Source organism: Pongo abelii, chromosome 9, assembly GCF_028885655.2.
Source record: "Pongo abelii isolate AG06213 chromosome 9, NHGRI_mPonAbe1-v2.0_pri, whole genome shotgun sequence".
Lineage (NCBI taxonomy): Eukaryota > Metazoa > Chordata > Mammalia > Primates > Hominidae > Pongo > Pongo abelii.
The window spans coordinates 69,481,250-69,500,691 of record NC_071994.2 but is presented as its reverse complement, the minus strand read 5'-3'; the positions used below and the strand labels follow the sequence as shown (position 1 = coordinate 69,500,691).

The window sequence follows — 19,442 nt, the reverse complement described above, 5'->3', positions numbered from 1 at the left end:
TCTACCCAATTTCTTCCAATGAACACATTTTGAAAAACCATAGTATAATATCACAACGAGGATACTGGCAGTGATACAGTCAAGATACAGAACATTTCCATGAACACAATGACCCTTCACATTACTCTTTCATAGCCACAACAACCTCTGTCCCATCCCCATCCCTTCCTTAACTTCAGGAATCCTCTAATATGTTCTCTGTTTCTACATTTTTATAATTTCAAGTATTTTGTTATTATGTAACATCCCTTTCTGCCTCTAGTAATTTTCTTTGCTCTGAAGTCTACGTTAAAAGACTATGTCTTTTTCATTATTTTACTTTCTTTTTTAGATCTTGTTTTGTTTTTTTTGTGATGGAGTCTTGCTCTGTCACCCAGGCTGGAGTGCAGTGGCACGATCTCGGCTCACTGCAACCTCCACCTCTCGGGTTTGAGCGATTCTTTTGCCTCAGCCTCCTGAGTAGCTGGGATTACAGGCACCTGCCACCATACCCAGCTAATTTTTGTATTTTTAGTAGAGACGGGGTTTCACCACGTTGGCCAGGCTGGTCTCAAACTCCTGGCCTTGTGATCCACCCGCCACGGCCTGCCAAGGTGCTGGGATTACAAGTGTGAGCCACCATGCCTGACTCATTATTTTACTTTCAATTTGCCTATATTATTATATTCGAAGTGACTTTCTTGTAGATAGCATAGAGTTGGGTCATGTGTTTTAGTTCACTTTGCTGGGTGAGGGCTCAAACAAAAATAAGGAACATGCTGTTTTGAAACTGGAGAAAAAGTGATCCTTGTTAGACAGGGAAAGAAAGTCTAGCTTAATTATGACCTACAGTTATGTGGAAAGCAGAACTTATAAGTGATGAACTTGGATGTTTAGATAAGCATATTTACAAAGTGTTGAAGGTACAGTGTATTGTTGTGGTTTACTCAATGTATTAAAATGTGAGAACAAATTACTTAAAGGTGAAGGACCCTCTTGTCTAATGATGTGAATAGTCATAACATACATGGGAGAACCAGAAGGTTTTCAAAAATGATATAGTTTCAGAAACACCACCAGCTTGTGCTGAAAGGGACAGAGACAGAACAAAATGAAAGAAGGCTGTAAGACTCATAAAATTCTACAAGCAGGAAAAAGCTGATAAAGCTAATCAGCTACAAATATGTGCTACCTATCAAGAAAAAGAAAGGACAACTTCAAGAACAAACCCTTTGGCCCAAAAGCTGGAGACTTGGGTCTAGGACTTAGAGCCATGGCGCAGAGGCTGGAGCAGTGCACACAGAAAATATTAGTCTCAGACCCAGAGCATGGAGCATTGAGTCACTAAATGTTATTTGTAGGCCTTGAAATGCTGTGTTTGCCCTGCTGAACTTCAGAATTGCTTGGGTCTGATGATGTTTTCCCTCCTTCCACTTTCCCCCTTTTAGAATGGAAATGTCTATGACTGTTACATCATGATGCCTGTAGCATCATTATATTTGGGAAACAGATATCTTCTGTTCTTGTTTCACAGGTCCACAGATGGAGAGAAATTTTGCCCCAGGATGGATCATACACAGTGTCCTACCTATATCTGATTTAGGTAATTTGGATAATGAGATTTGGGACTTTCAAGCTGATGATATTTAGATGATATTTTGGGCTTTAGTTGATGCTGTATTGGGTTGAGGCTTTTGAGGATTTGGAGGTGGGATGAACATATTTTACCTGTGGAATGAACATAAATCATTGGGGGCCAGAGAGAAGATTGTAGCAGACTGAATAATGGCTCCCAAAGATATCAGGCCCCAATCCGTGGCATCTATAAATGTTACCTTACTTTAAAATGGTATTTGCATATGTGATTAAGAATCTTAAAATGGAGTGATTATCCTAGATTATCTGGGTGGGCCCTAAAAGCAATCACAAGTATCATTATAAGAGACAGGCAGAGGGAGAATGTAACACAAATGGAGAAGGCAATGTGACCAAAGAGAAAGAGATTGGAATGGTATGGCCACAGCAAAGGAATGCCAGAAGCCAGCAGAAGCTGGAAGACACAGGAAATGGATTCCACCTTGGAGCCTCCAGAGGGAGTATGGCTCTGTTGCCACCTTGACTTTTTCCCAGTGATACTTATTTTAGACTTCTGGCCTCCAGAACTGTGAAATAATAAGTTTCTGTTATTTTAAGCTGCCAAATTCATAGTAATTTGTTACAATAGCCACAGGAAACTAATACACATAACAAACAATCACTCCCTCCAGAGGTCCCAGAGTTATTTGTCAAATGAATTCATTTATTCATTCATTCCAAAATACGCAATGAACACTACTATATTCCAAGCATCCTTGGGATGTAGTGATAAACAAGTCAGAAAAAAAATCACTGACCTCATAGAACTTACATTCTAGTATTTTAGCATTGGGAGATAACAATAAATCATATATGTGAATGAAATAAGGAAGCAAACCATGTAAAGGTTTAGGGGGAAAGCTTTTCAAGGAGCTTTTACTCCCTTTAAATTTGAGTAATGCAAAATCCATGAGAAGAATAAGCCAGTGAGGCTAGATCACAGTAAGCCAACATTCAAATGATGGTATGTATCTGGTACTAGCAAATTACAGGGGGAAAAGGTACTTTTATACATTTTGAAAAATATATGAATTTTCTAAAAACTTTTGGAAAATATCCTGGCAAATTTTATTTAAAATTTCAAGTGCTGTACTCCAAAATTTCACTTTGAGGAATTAATCCTAGAGGCAATAATAACCTGAAAAAATACACATACAAAAAGATGCTCATTATATGATTGCTTAAACAGCAGAAAAATTGCAGTGTCTAGTGTGCATCAACAAAAGAATTGTTGAAAAAATTATGGCACCTTCATCCTATGGATTACTATGTGGACATTAAAAAGATAAAATGTCCCTATATGTTCAGCTTCTGAAACAAGCCCATGATATACTCTTACATTTCCAAAGCCTCTAATATGTTGTTATAACTTACTATGAATGTTTCATAATCATATTTTCTTATTTTTATATAGCACTTTCTCCTGAATCATTAAAAAGATTATATTTATTTTAATGTGAATTTTATCGTGATAGCTTTACAAACTCTGTTTACTTGGATTTATGTTCTGTTGCCTTTTTTCTTTGTTTCTGGTTTTTGTTTTTATTTTGCTGTTGTCTTTTGAATTTGTCTCTCTTATTTTGTGATTCTAGTAATCCTAAAAGATTTGGGGGTGGGTTACTGTAAGTGCATTTTTATAATGGGGATTTTCTGCTGAACTGCCCACTGATTCTTACATGGGAAAGGTGCAAAGACAGTGGTACTGCTCCCTGTTCAGTTAGGCAGGGAAACAGGCAAGATGAACAGCTAGGAAAGGTACCTCAGCTACCTGTCTTCTGGGCTTTACTGCCATACCTTGACTCTGCTCAAAGCACTGTTTCTGCTTGGAGACAGACACTCCAATCACTGCTGCCTCTTCCTTTGGAAGAGGTATTGGGATAGAAACAGGAATAAACTAGCCTGGCTTCTCTCCCTACTTATATCCTTGTGCATAGTCTGGAGCTCCTCTGTTTTACTCCTTTTTGAAAGGAATATTCTTGGTGTTTTAGTAAACCCTCCATGTGATTCTGATGCACACCAAAGTTTGAGAATCACTACCTCAGTGTTCTCAATCTTGGCTGAATATCAGAAGAACATGGAAAAATTAAAATACTGCCTGAAACCTTTCCAAAAGATTCTGTTTTAATTGATATAGGGACTTATATCAATCCCTATGCACTGTGATTTATAAAGACTCCTCAAGTGATTTTGATATCCAGGTAACTTTGTGATCCACTGCTCTTGTCATTTCCAAATGCATGGATGAAATATCACTGTGTGCAGAGTCCCATCTGTTCTGTCTAGGTGTTTAGATGAGCTGGTTAGTAGAAATTCATTCTGGAGTCAAGATCATTGACCAACCTTACTATTCACAGAGCTAATGAGATATGTGCATCCATTTTCATGAGTATTTCAGAGGGAAGACTGGGAGGATCCTGAAACATGTATTGTCACTTTCTGTGATTGTAACCCAAAGTCTTGAAGTAATACCTTACTTGGGCCACAAAGTATTTTAATTGTTCATTCATTCATTCATTTGGCAGATATTTATCGAACATTAACAGTGTTTCAAACTCTCTTCTAGGCACTCAGGATAAAATAGTGAACTAGGCAGACAAGGTTTCTGCCCTCATGGAGCTTATATTTTAGTAGGTAAGGCAGATAGTAAACTGTAAACAAATGCATAATAAGATAATGACCAATTATAAGTGCCACAGAAGAAATAAACAGGAATTTTTTTATAACTTAACTTTCCGTAATGGCATTCTAAATTCACTCAGAAGCCCAAGCCTTCCCATGACAGATCATATATATCTTAATCTATGCCTATATACACATATTATATACATATAATATGTGTATGTGTGTTTGCTTAAAGTATATCAAAAAGACTCTACGGTCCTCAAAGTAAAATGAACACAGGGAGGTTAAAAAAATCTACCTGAAATCACACAGAAAATGCTGAGACTGGAATTTGAATGTTAGTGCTGTAGTCTGGTTCTGAAGCCTATATTTATGACTCCCTCACCACTTCTTTTTTTTTTTTTTTTTTTTTTTTTGAGACGGAGTCTTGCCCTGTTGCTCAGGCCGGAGTACAATGGCGCGATCTCGGCTCACTGCAACTTCCACCTCCCGGGTTCAAACGATTCTCCTGCCTCAGTCTCCCGAGTAGCTAGGATTACAGGCGCCCATCACCACACCCAGCTAATTTTTGTGTTTTTAGTAGAGACAGGGTTTCACCATGTTGGCCAGGCTGGTCTCAAACTCCTGGCCTCATGATCCGCCCCGCCTCAGCCTCCCAAAGTGCTGGGATTACAGGCATGAGCCACAGCACCCAGCCTCCCTCACCACTTCTTAGTCAACTGTACCTTGAGATAAAATATTAATATGAAACATCCTTTTTTGCCCCTTTTAACAATTTTTACCTTGAAATCTATTTTGCACTGTCTTATGTTGTTATGTTTTCTTCATTCTGTTTTAATTTTTCCTGGTAATATCATTTGAGAGGAATTTATTTTCAATCTTCCTCTTCCAAGTTCAAACCAACCTATTGAATTGCCTTTTCCATTCTTCCGTCACGGATGGGTCTTTTGCTCCATTTTTTTACCTTATAGGTAGTTGAGAAGATATAAACCCTCTTTCTATTATTCTAATATTACCTTAAGACAAAGGGTGATCAAGTTAACATAATTCTGGGAAAGATTTTATATACATATAAATATATATACACATATATATACATATATTTATATACATATATTTATATATATACATATATGTGCATATATGTATATATATAATACATATATATGCGCATATATGTATATATAAAATACATATATATGCGCATATATGTATATATATAATATGTATCAATATATAATATTTATATTTATATTTATATATAATATATAGATACATATTATATATAAATATATATGTGCATATATATACATATATGCACATATATATATGCGTGCATATATGCACATATATATATGCGTGCATATATGCGCATATATATTTATATATATGCACATATATATTTATATATATATTTATATGTTTATAAACATATAAATATTTATAAATATATTTACATATAAATATACGTATATTTATATGTAAATAAATATATTTATATATAAATATACGTATATTTATATATAAATATACGTATATTTATATAAATATTATTTATATTTATATATAAATAATATTTATATATAATTTATATTTATATATAAATAATATTTATATATAATTTATATATATATTTATATATAAATATATAAATATTATTTATAATTTATATATAAATAATATTTATATATAAATATAATTTATAATTTATATATAAATAATATTTATATATAAATATATAAATATTATTTATAATTTATATATAAATAATATTTATATATAAATATAATTTATATATAAATATATATTTATATATAAATATATATTTATATATAAATTATAAATATTTATATATATATTTATATATAATTTATATATATATTTATATATAATTTATATATATATTTATATATAATTTATATATATTTATATATAATTTATATATAATTTATATATAAATTTATATATATATTTATATATAAATTTATATTTATATTTATATATAAATTTATATTTATATTTATATATAAATTTATATATATATATAAATATATATTCACATTTACATATAAATATATATTCATATTTACATATAAATATATATTCATATTTCCATATAAATATATATTCATATTTCTATATAAATATATATTTCTATTTCTATATAAATATATATTTCTATTTCTATATAAATATATATTTCTATTTCTATATAAATATATATTTCTATTTCTATATAAATATATATTTCTATTTCTATATAAATATATATTTCTATTTCTATTTCTATATAAATATATATTTCTATTTATATTTCTATATAAATATAAATATATATTTCTATTTCTATATAAATAGAAATAGAAATATATATTTATATTTCTATATATATAGAAATATATATATTTATATTTCTATTTATATACACATATAAAACCTGTTCCACAATCATTCTTTCTGATAAGGAATGGAAAAGAAGGTATTTGCCAGATCAATTGCCCCACACCATGTATTTGAGGCTGTAATAATCTCTTTAAGCAAAGATACCACACATGTAGCACAGCAGCTGCATTTGGGGTTAATGCTTTGTTAAATTTGTAGGATCTGTCTGGTTTTTGTAGGAACTACACTGGTGAATTAAACAAAACCTTTAAGAACCTAATGATACCATCACCCTAGTATCATTAGGTTCTTAAAGATGGCACTGATATCTGCCATTTCCCTTTGAGATTAGATTTTTATTTTTTAGTAATTTGGCCAGGAGATGGGCAGTTTCAGAGGCTCCCACTCAGGCTTCACCAGTATGATGGCTCTTAAAGCTAATAAATCAATGTGGATATTCTGCCCATTACTACTATTCTACCATTTTGTTCATTCCATTTACCTTTTGAGAACAAAGAAATGGCACTGGATGGGTCCATGAATGCATGGACCCACTGGGAGCCATACACAGGCCCTGGATCCCATTTATTATCTGGCCCTCCTATACCCTAAAAGTGGCCACGATGAAGCTTTAGGTCATAGGTGTCAATGTCAATTCAAATTTCGCGTGTTATAAGCCTTGATAAGTTTGGATATTTCTGTTTCCCCAGGATTTAGTTACTCCAGTAATGACCATAGTTCTCTTTGAGGAAAGGCTATATATATATATACACATAACTCCACTGGTCAAAGGCAAAAATATATATATAACTGCACTTTCAGGGTCCTTGTTCATAGGGCCTGGCCTCTTCTTCAGTCAGAGGGCTCTGAGTCTGAAAACTGGTTCAGGTGTGGAAACTGGGCAAGAGATCACCTATTTTTGTTTGAGCAGCTATAATCAGCCCCCTAATCTCTATCCTTGATTTCTTTTAATTGTGTAGATTAAGCATGTTGTTGTTGTCTATCGATTTGTCTTATCTCAGAAACATTATTTACTTTTATTCTGATACCGTATCATCTCCATTTCTATCAGAGGTTCACTTCTGTAATGACATCATTTACAATCAGCCCTATCCTACAGATAGCCACCACTGAGCTTCTCAGTGACATTGGTGTCCTTCTCGCCAGCATATTCCTTTTGTTTGGTAAACAGAATGTCCTCTGGGACCTTATATGGAGCCTAGTTATCTGGTGGACTTTTCGTTTTCACGTATTTATTCTACCAAGTGCTCTTCTCTAAGCTTTTCTATCCCTCCTTCTCCTGTCTTCCACAGCAGTTCTGACATTTCTACTTAGTGTGAGTCACCAATTTCTGCAAGTTTCTAAAAGCCATCCTAGCAGCTTCTTTGCATCATATGCTGTGATCTTTACCAAGATATTAAATCCTATAGTAAGGGAGAGGGCTCCAACACTGATAAATTATCTCTTATCCAATTTGATGTCTGACCCTTTGATTCAGCATGTACTCTTTCAGCTCCTGATTCTACATGTTGATTAGGTACTACAGCTCCCATAGCAAGTTCAGCCTTTTCCTTGTTAGGTTATGTTGTGATTTACCCTTAGTTATAATCAAGTGGTTAAGAAAAGGTAGGGACAGAGCTTAAGGAGAACATATGTTGTTTTGCAAGATAGCATCCTCTGTTTTATCTTTATCTAAGGGTGGAACACAAACATTTAACGGGGAAGAATTCAGAGGGTTTAGAAGAATCTAGTGATTCAAGATTTTTAAATGCATCAACACAGATACCCCTATTCCATGACTCAGTGTCTCATTCTTTCCTAATTAAGATCTTGAACTTAGTAGTCAAGCTGCAGTGGCTTAAAATTCTAACGTAAGATCTACTTCTCTCATAATCAAGTCTTAAGCCTGATTCCTAGCCTTTTATATCACAGGCTACAGGAGATGCTAGTCTCCAAATGCTATAAGGAGGGACTGTGGCTCTCAAATATAACTTTTAGTTGGTAATTAATCAACTTCAGCCTTTCAAACTCTTTCTCAAAACCCTCTACTGTCTCTACAACAGACATCCAATTCCACTGCCCTTATAATTGCTATTTCCCTTTTATGTCTCAAATACTTAATACATTTAATCTGCCAGTGCATTCTTTTCTACTAGTATGCCATCCCTATTTATCACCGGAGAAAGTGTTAATAATTATACCACTAAGGGCTGCTCCAACACCAGTGATGGAGTCCTCATTTCCAGCCAGCTGATGGGTGATCCAGCTCCAAACTCCAATTTTATATTATACTTTTTTACCACCTGTTATGAGCTGAATGTGTCCCTTCAAAAAAATCACACGTTGAAGCTCTAACCCCCAATGTGATGGAATTTGAAAGTGAGGCCTTTGGGAAGTAATTTTGTTTCTATTAGATCATGGTGGTAGGACCCTGGTGATATGATGGTATTAGCGCCCTTATAAGAAGGAAACTGATCTCTCTCTCTCTCTCTCTCTCTCTCCCTCCCTCTCTCTCAAGCTTGCACCAAAGAAAAGCCCTAGGAGAACATAGTAAGAAGGTGGCTGCCTACAAGCCAGGAAGTGAGACTTCCTGAGACACCACATCTGCCAGTATCATGACTTTGGACTTCACAGTCCCCAGAACTGTGAACTGTGAATAATAATAGATTAATAGGTTAATCTATCCAGTCTACGGTATTTTGTTATAGCTGAGAAGCAGTCTGAGATAGAGATTTGCATATAAGAAATTTATTAGGAAGTGTTCTCAGCATTCACTCCTGTAAACACTGAAGCAGAATTAGGTAGAGAGAGAAGCTGGCTTATAGTGCAATCACAGCAACGGCTTCAGCAGATCTCACAGGGAGCACAGTCACTGGGATGGCCCTGCAAGTGGTTTCCAACTTAAGCAACGTGTCTGGGCCTTTATGCCAGTGCATTGACTAGCCTCAAATTGGAGCAAAGGGTAATGACCTACTTCACTCAAAGACAATCACCAGAAGAGCAGTGGGGAAAATGGTTCAATCCCAAAATGCTGTGGACAGCATACCAGAGCATCCATCTTAGATGTAAAATGGTTCCTCACTTCTCTGGTTCCTCCCAAGTTAATGTAGCTTTTCATATGCTTATTGACCACTTTGTGGGTTGAATATCGAGGTTACACATTGCCCCGTGAAATGATTAGCAAACTTTGTCTCTTTCTCTATTCTCGTAACTAATTGTTAAAAGAGAAACACTAACTGTGCCTCAAAATTTTAGTAAAATCAGCTGGTTAACAGTGTGGGGTTTTCTTGCGGGGAGGGCGCTGACATAGTTTTGTGGGGGTTAATGAAACTGTTCTGATTCTAGGATTCTGAGCCACTCACTGCTCCAGCTGTAACAGATGCCTCTGTTGCTCACTGCCTTGCACTAGCAGGAACAGACAGAATGTCTGTATCCCGTCACTGCTTCTATTAGAGCACAAACCACTGCACCAACCACATTTTAGGCACTCCGTCCTGTTTCCCAAAGCTACCACCTTGCAGAAATCCTCTTACAGATATATTTTGGCTAAAGTTTCTTCTCAGGAAATTTTGTCCTGCTTTCATTTTTCAGGGATTCTTTTATAATTTTTGGTTCTCCAACAGTGCTTTGGCATTTGGAAAAACAGTAGAGAAAGGGGTAAATAGGCTTTGAGAACCAAACACACAGGTCCTGACAAAATTACATTATGGAGCAACAAAGAAAAATAGAAATTGCAGCCTTGCTTTATTTTCTATAGTTTTACTATGTAAACGTTTATCGCTGAATGCCCTAGCTTTGCCTGCTTTTAAACTTTATTTTTTGCTTTTGACTTATTTAACACTGTTTGTGAGATTCATCCACTTTGTGCATACAGTTACAGTTTATTCACTTTCACTGTTATATAGTAGTCCATTGCATAACATTATGTGTTTTTCTATTGTACTGATTACATACATTTAGATTGTAGAGGTATCTTTAAATATCTTCCACTAAAATGGAAGATTTAAGATGATAGATTTATCTATGTCTCCTTACAGTTTTGTTAGTTTTTGCTTTATATATTTCAGAGCCATGGTATTAGATGTATACAAAGATAAATTGTATTTTCTTGCTGGGTTAACCCTTTTATCATCACAAATGATTTCTTTTTTATCTGATAAACATTGTCAGAGCAGTTTTTTTTCAATGGAGTTGTACAATTTTGTTTTACATTTATGTACAATTTATGTACAATTTTTTTACATTCAGGGGTTACATGTACAAATTTATAAATGGATATATTGAGTGATGCTGAAGTTTGAGCTTCTATTGAACCTATCACTCAAATAGTGAAAATGGTAAACAATAGGTAGTTTTTCAACCCTTGTCCCCCTCCCTCCTTCCATTTGGAGTCCCAAGTGTCTGTTGTTTCTGTCTATGTGCATGTGTACCCAATATTTAGCTCCTATTATACATGAATATGTGTTATTTGGTTTTCTGTTTCTTCACTAATTCACCTAGGATAATGGCCTCCATCTCCATCCTTGTTGCTGCAAAGAACATGATTTCATTCTTTTATGGCTGCATAGTATTCCATGGTGTATACATACCACATTTTCTTTATCTAATCCACTGTTGATGGGCACATAGGGATTGATTCCATGTCTTTGCTATTGTGAATAGTGCTGCAACAAACATAAGACTACATGTATCTTTTTGGTAGAATGATTTATTTTCCCTTGAGTGTGTACCCAGTAATGGGATTGCTGGGTCAAATGGTAATTCTATCTTTAGTTCTTTGAGAAGTCTCCAAACTGGTTTCCACTGGAACTGAATTAATTAATTTACATTCCCACCAATAGTGTATAAACATTCCTTTCTCTCTGCGACCTTGCTAACATCTGCTTTTTAAAAATATTTTTATAATAGCCATTTTGACTAGTGTGAGATAATATCTCTTTGTGGTTTTGATTTGCATTTCTCTAATGAATAGTGATGTTGAGCATTTCTTCATATGTTTGCTGACAACTTATGTCTTCTTTTGAGAACTGTCTGTTCATGTCCTGTTCCAACTTTCTAATGGAGTTATTTGCTTTTTGCTTCATGATTTTTTAAAATTCCTTATAGACTCTGGATATTAGTCCTTTATCAGATACATAGCTTGCAAATATTTCTCCCATTCTGTAGGTTGTCTACTTACCTTGTTGATAGTTTATTTGGCTGTGCAGAAGCTCTTTTGTTTGATTAGGTCCCAGTTGTCAATTTTGGGGTGTGCTGCATTTGCTTTTGAGGTCTTAGTCATAAATTCTTCACCTAGGCCAAAAGCCAGAAGAATATTTTGTAGGTTTTCTTGTAGGATTATTATAGTTTGAGGTCTTACACTTAAGTCTTTACTCCACCTTAAGTTAATTTTTGTATGTGGTGAGAGGTAGGGATCAAGGTTGATTCTTCTACATATTGTTACCCAGTTTTCCCAGAACCATTGATTAAATAGTCTGTCCTTTCCCCATTGTTCTTTATTTCTGAGTTCTCTATTTTGTTCCATTGGTCAATGTGTCTATTTTTGTACCAGTACCATGGGTTTTGGTTACTGTAGCCTTATAGTATGAGATAGTATCTCACATCAGTGAGAATGGCTACTATTAAAAAGTTTTAAAAACATTAAATGCTGGTTAGGCTATAGAGAAAAGGTAATACTTATACACTGTTGATAGGAATGTCAATTAGTTCAGCCCCTGTGGAAAGCAGTTTGGAAATTTCTCAAAGAACTATCATTTTACCCAGCAATCCCATTACTGGATATATATATACCCAAAGGAAAATAAACCATTCTACCAAAAATACACATGTACTAACATGTTCATCACTGCACTATTCACAACAGCAAAGACACAGAACCAACCCAGATGCCCGTCAATGGTGGACTGGATAAATAAAATATAGTACATATACACCATGGATTGTTATGCAGCCATTAAAAAAATAAAATCACATTAATTTGAGATGGATTAAAGACTTAAATGTTAGACCTAAAACCATAAAAACCCTAGAAGAAAACCTAGGTAATACCATTCAGGACATAGGCATGGGCAAGGACTTCATGACTAAAACACCAAAAGTAATGGCAACAAAAACCAAAATAGACAAATGGGATCCAATTAAACTAAAGAGCTTCTACACAGAAAAAGAAACTACCATCAGAGTGAACAGGCAACCTACAGAATGGGAGAAAATTTTTGCAATCTACCCATCTGACTAATATCCAGAATCTACAAAGAACTTAAACAAATTTACAAGAAAAAAACAACCCCTTACAAGAAAAAAACAACCCCATCAAAAAGTGGGCAAAGGATATGAACAGACACTTCTCAAAAGAAGACATTTATGCAGCCAACAGACACATGAAAAAATGCTCATCATCACTGGTCATCAGAGAAATGCAAATCAAAACCACAATGAGATACCATCTCACACCAGTTAGAATGGTGATCGTTAAAAAGTCAGGAAATAACAGGTGCTGGAGAGGATGTGGAGAAATAGGAACGCTTTTACACTGTTGGTGGGAGTATAAATTAGTTCCACCATTGTGGAAGACAGTGTGGCAATTCCTCAAGGATCTAGAACTAGAAATACCATTTGACTCAGTGATCCCATTACTGGGTATATACCCAAAGGATTATAAATCATGCTACTATAAAGACACATATTTTACTGTGGCACTATTCACAATAGCAAAGACTTGTAACCAACCCAAATGTCCATCAATGATAGACTGGATTAAGAAAATGCAGCACATATACACCATGGAATACTATGCAGCCATAAAAAAGGATGAGTTCATGTCCTTTGCAGGGACATGGATGAAGCTGGAAACCATCATTCTGAGAAAACTATCACAAGGACAGAAAACCAAACACTGCATGTTCTCACTCATAGGTGGGAATTGAACAATGAGAACACTTGGACACAGGGCAGGGATCATCATGCACTGGGGCCTGTCATAGGGCTGGGGGCTGGGGAAGGGATAGCATTAGGAGAAATACCTAATGTAAATGATGAGTTGATGGGTACAGCAAACCAACATGGCACATGTATACGTATGTAACAAACCTGCACATTGTGCACATGTATCCTAGAACTTAAAGTATAATAATAAAAAAGACACCAACACCCCAAATAAAGAGATTAATATTACTTTAAAAATAAAAAATAAATAAATAAAATAAAACCACATCCTTTGCAGCATATGGTTGCAGCTGGAGGCCATTATCCTAAGCAAATTAACACAGGAACAGAAAACCAAATATCACATGTTCTCACTTATAAGTGGTAGCTAAGCACTGGGTACACATGGACATCAAGATGGGAGCAATAGACACTGAGGACTACTAAGGAGGAGGAGAGAGAGTGGAGAAAGAGCTGAAAAACTACCTATTCCTTACTATACTCACTACTTGGGTGATGGGATCGTGTGTACCCCAAACCTCAAAATCAAACAATATACCCATATAGCAAACCTGCACATGTCCCCCCTGAATCTAAATAAAAGTTGACAGAAGCTCTCTGGGGCCTTTTTCATAAGAGCACTAACATATTCATCAAGGCTCCACCTTCATGATATAATCACCTCCCAAGGAACCCACATGTTAATACCATCATACTGGCAATTAGATTTTTTGACATACAAATTTTGGGGGGATGCATACATTCCATCCACAGCAGCTAGCTAGAACATAATGTACATGGTTCTAATTGCTTATTTAGTTGGTTGACTAAAACCTACACTGAACAGTTGCCTGAGTAAAGTGAAGGCCAGAACAAATTCCTTGGTGTTATCAAAAGAAACAATTGAAAGTTTGGGAAGATGTGGTATGTTGAGCTGCTTTTAACATGTGCATTCCATGTATGTAGCCCAAGTATGCATCTTCCAAGATCTCAGGAGCATCTTCTACTCCATGACATTGAACTCATTGGTAAAGAAGCATAACTATTATTAAGAAGTACTGAAATCGCTATTTTATGTAGCTCTGAGATGTAAGAGATGAATAGCAAATCTAAATGGGATCAATTTCAATAATGATATCAAAACCCTAAAGTGACAGAGGTCATATGTGTGCTAAAAGTATAACACCAAGGTCGATAGGGCAACCATAACAGTGTCCAAAAATGTCTGACCTATAGGGAACTTTAGAGGTGGCTAATTACATATAATGTCCTTAAAATCATTGCTGGACAACCCAGTAAGGTGCTACTTGATATGTATGATTCAATACATTCTAGGGACAGAGAGCAAGAAAGGAAACTGATTTGAAATACCATGAAATGTAGTGAAAGCTCATCACACAATTCTCAGACCTGAATCAATTCAGAGATCTAGAGTATCTTAAAGAAATATTTTGTAAATTGAGAAAAAACCTTGCAGTAACATCACACACATATTCGGATACACATATATACTCTCATTCTTCATCCATTCCAAATGATTTTTAGGCTATTTAAAGGTAATTATTAATGAGAAAGGGAAATACCCAGACTTTCAGGAGTTATTACACATGACTTTGAGCTGCACTAACTTTTGGAGGTCCAGAAGTCCACTGTTGTCCAGTCTGCCAATCATAGAGGAAGCTTATAAGAATCAGGATGTAAGTGGAATTTTGACCTAATTTCACCTTATTGTGAGCCCAATATCAACCAGATTTAGAATTGGAATAGATTTGGTCATCAACTGCCAAAATTACCCCAATATTGGCTCCTGGATCCAGGGAATAGAGCTATTACCTTGGAAGGTTCAAGTGGAGGCCCCTGGATCTACTCATCCCAGCCAATATGGCAAATCAAAGGAATATTGATTTCTTCAGGAAAAAGAGGTAAATAATCTGATTTTTATTATCATTATTATTCAGTCCTACTATCATGCTGGCTCTGATCTGAAGCCGGGGCTGATTTATTGCAATCATAAGCAAATATATTTTATAGCTCATTAGTACAATTACATCCCTTTGATCTGAAAGTTGTGTACCTGAAATTAGACTTTGCGTTTGGATTAGTTGGCTCACAGTTTAATGACTCTTCAGGAAACAGGGCAACCTCTGCTCATAGTAAATTTTAGAGACCCCATGGAGTCTAAAGATTAGTCCAGGGATTCACATCTCCTGTGTTTGGAACTGAAGATGAGGTGCAGAATTGAAGACAAAGCCCCAGAGGACTCATAGGTGAGACAACATCTCTGCCAACCCCTGCTTCCCTAGCATCTCAAGCTGATACATCTGTAAATCATAGCACATCCCCAGATAATGGGGCATTAGAGCAACAGGGGATGTCATTAATTCTCATTCATATATATATATGTGTGTGTGTGTGTGTGTATATATACATACATATATATGTGTATATATATGTGTATATATGTGTATATATATGTGTGTATATATATATGTGTATATGTATATTCAAATAGCAATTACAAATACTAAGAAATACACCATTTCCCCCTTTGGGTCCTGAAACTACCTGGTTCTCTGAAATTGAATAAAACTGGCATTTTTAAATAAAATTTCTAAAATCTCTACTAACTACTTTGTGGATGACTGGTCAGTACTGTCTGAATCTATAGTTTGCCCCACCACTGACAGCAACCATCTGGTCAGGTTTCATTCAGAAACCAATAACAGGCTTGAAAATAATCTCTTAGATCAATCTGTGCAAATGCGTGCATGTTAACCAAGTGAGAGTTCTGAAAGATTCTTTGAATGGTGGGGATCCAGGTTTCAAGCAAACAGAATCTAACATAAATAGTAAAACTAATAAGAGTAAGAATGAGACTAAAGAAGGCATTTTTAACCTTGCTTTAAAAATTGCCTTTGTAGAAATAACTCCTGGCCAGAAAGATATCAAAATCTTTTGCCATATTGTTTTATAGTAAAATGCTAAAGAAAATTATCTTCATCTTCATGTCTTGTTTTATCAGATTGCTTTTCTTAAGTTCAATAATAATTAAGGAGATGTGTATTTCCATTTTTTCCAAGTTACATACAAATTGTGTTTTAAGTGTGTACACTTGCAAATTAAATACTTGGGGGAAGAGCATTCAAAGATTAATAATATGCAATTTAAAAAGCAAAACAACATAAAATGTGAAAAGAAATAAGTTAAAATGTCAAATTAGGCATAAAGTACATAGACTAAATGAAATAGGTCTTCTTATTCAACTGCATGCACTTGTGAATAAGTTTAAATAATTCTGAAAATAGAATGGCTAGAAATAATTATAGTCACCCTAGTAGGTAACAATAGCTTTGAAGCATGAATTAGTTAATTAATGCTATAGTTCTAGGTATTCAATTGGTCAATAAAGGACATTTTCACTTAATGTCATATTTAAACAAGCAGGAAAGAAAAGGATATGAGGGTATAGTGTAGCAATGAATGTTCTGTCAGCTCTTTGGACATCTGTCTGTGTGGGAGGACGACACACCTAGAATACCAGTCAAATAACAACATCTTATAATCTTATCATACATTTGTCTTATCTTTCTGCTGTAAATCATATGAAGTCCATGGTGCCCCATGCCAGTGGCATATTAATATATCCTTAAATAAAAATATCAAGCCATGATGTATCATCAGAATTCCTTTCATTGAATATTTTTGTAGATTACCCTTCTACTTGGATATTTTCATTCCCAGGTAACAAACCAACACATGTCCCCCCTAAATCTAAAGGTTGAAAAAAAATAAATTGATATATAAAAAATGAAATTAAGCAAAATACACATATATAAAAAGAAATTAATGGCTAAAATCAGGCTCAGATGTAAGATGGAATATTATCAGAATGCAGGCCTACAGTGGTATAAATCAAGGAACGGATAAAAGAAAAAGATTTTTAAAAGACTTGGGGTGAGATTCACAGAAGCAAATGTCAATTTTTAAAAACCATGTTCAATGTTCTTTGTAGGCACGAATGAAGTAATACAACTTTGGAGTTATGTTTGCAGAACTAACAAGAAAATGTGCTGAGGGAAAGCTATTTACATCTAATCTCAATCCCACTGATTATTCATTGTCTTCCTCAATGCCCGTGAATATTTCATTTTTTTCCCAGAAGAAAATAAATTTAAGGAACAAAATGACTGCAGAGATTCAGTACACCAGACCAAAGTGCCTCCATGTGTTCCCCAAAAATCAAGAGCTTCAAAGGTCTCTCTCCATGTCTTTCTTAATATTGAATGTCCTCATCCTCGTATGGAAGCAAGAGCCAATCCTGACACCCCAATTTGGTTGGAATTTCTCTTGTCCCACGCACATTTCAATGTGTATGGGCTGCTGCCATTCCCACAGTATACTGCACAGTCTCATTTTACAGAGAGCAACCAATGTCATGATGTGCACCTTTATCCAGATTTATTTCTTACATGCCCCACTCACCAAGGATCACCATTTCCTGGCCAGAGAATCCTATGGGCAATCCAGGTCCATCAGGCACTCTCTGAGCTACATAGTCACAGTGACTGTGGAAGTTCAAAGTGACCCCTGCTGGCCCAGCCTCACTTGAGTTCAAGGACACACACAATGGCAGTCTCTCTGCTTCTGTGTGCTGACTGGACTATTGTCTGTCTCTAGTGTTACACAGCCCCTCAGACTCTAACTCTTACCTGTTGGAGTTTTGCTCATAAGATTGCCAGATTTTTTTTTAACTGGTGCTGCCTTAAAGATCACCAGTGCTATGAGGACCATCTTCATCCTTCAGGTATCCATCCTGGCTTTAGTCCCAAGGATTCTTCCCTCTGAAGTTTTTGCAGCCACGTCTTCCACCTCTCAATCCTGAGTCTATCCAACTTTATTCTCTGAGATTACAAAACAAACTGGCTCAAGTCTTGTCCTAAAATGTACCAGGTAACCACAGCCATAATCATGCTGAAACCCCTTCATACACTTCAAGGCATTCTGAGGGAAGGAATTTCCCAGAGACGGTCCCAATAAAAAGACTATTGAATGTGCATCAAAGGGAAGCACATTAAAGCCTCTGCTGTTAATTAAGCTGAAACTGAAGCCCAGTCTGTTTGGTGTCATCTGGTCTTGGAAACTGAGATAATACGTTTGAATTTCAAAAATATCAAATGTAAAAAACCAAAATGTTCTGTGTAAAACAAAAGAAACAGTCCATATTTTAAAACTTTGCTGAGTGGTTGTTTGTCTGTTTTATTTTTCTCAAATAAAAATTTTCTTCATGCCACTTCTTTTTTCTCTTACATACTCTATGGGGCATGTGGGTGGGGAATACAGAAGACATTCATTTCTTACATCACACAACACCTGTTTATTTTGAGCTTATGCAGTAAAAATTTTGAGTTAGTCTCACCCATGGACTTTCCTCTCTGAAGGAAAACAACACAAGTTAATTGTACTATTAAAAAAATTTAAAAGTACTATGTGAATCATTTTCTGGAAAAATATTTTTCTGTTATAGCACATGTTATTGAATAAGTCCTGTAGGGCGATATGTTTGTGTCATTCAAAATAAATCTGATGGATGCAAACAGTTGGGCATTCGAATTGTGATAGTCATAATGTAATCACAGCCCAGAGTGTCTTTTCTCAGGTCGTAAAGATCAGAGACTTTCCTGGGCCAGATAACCAAGCTGTTTTATGGGATATCACAACATACACATGGCTCACAAATACAAAGAAAGTAAATGTGGAAGTGAAAAAGCCTTCCTTTACCCTGAAGCTTGAAATTTCCCACTCCAGGATAGTATCAGCACTTCTTCCAACTGATTTAAATTAAATACAAAGAAAGTAAATGCAGGCATGAAAAAGCCTTCCTTTACTCTGAAGGTTGAAAT

General features: G+C 35.3%; 1 long non-coding RNA gene across 2 annotated transcripts in view; it reads left to right on the top strand.

Annotated features, from left to right (window-relative positions):
* The window catches only part of LOC129048701 (uncharacterized), a 196,960-nt gene extending 178,139 nt beyond the window's left edge, over positions 1-18,821 (top strand). Inside the window, exons 3-4 of one of the 2 annotated variants that reach the window (XR_010135486.1) lie at positions 1,514-1,582; positions 17,555-18,821. This is a non-coding gene — a long non-coding RNA (uncharacterized LOC129048701). Of the gene's footprint in view, positions 1-1,513; positions 1,583-9,136; positions 10,524-17,554 lie in introns of those variants that run through there. The other variant, XR_010135488.1, reaches the window with a different exon arrangement.
* The last annotated feature ends 621 nt before the right edge of the window (positions 18,822-19,442 follow it).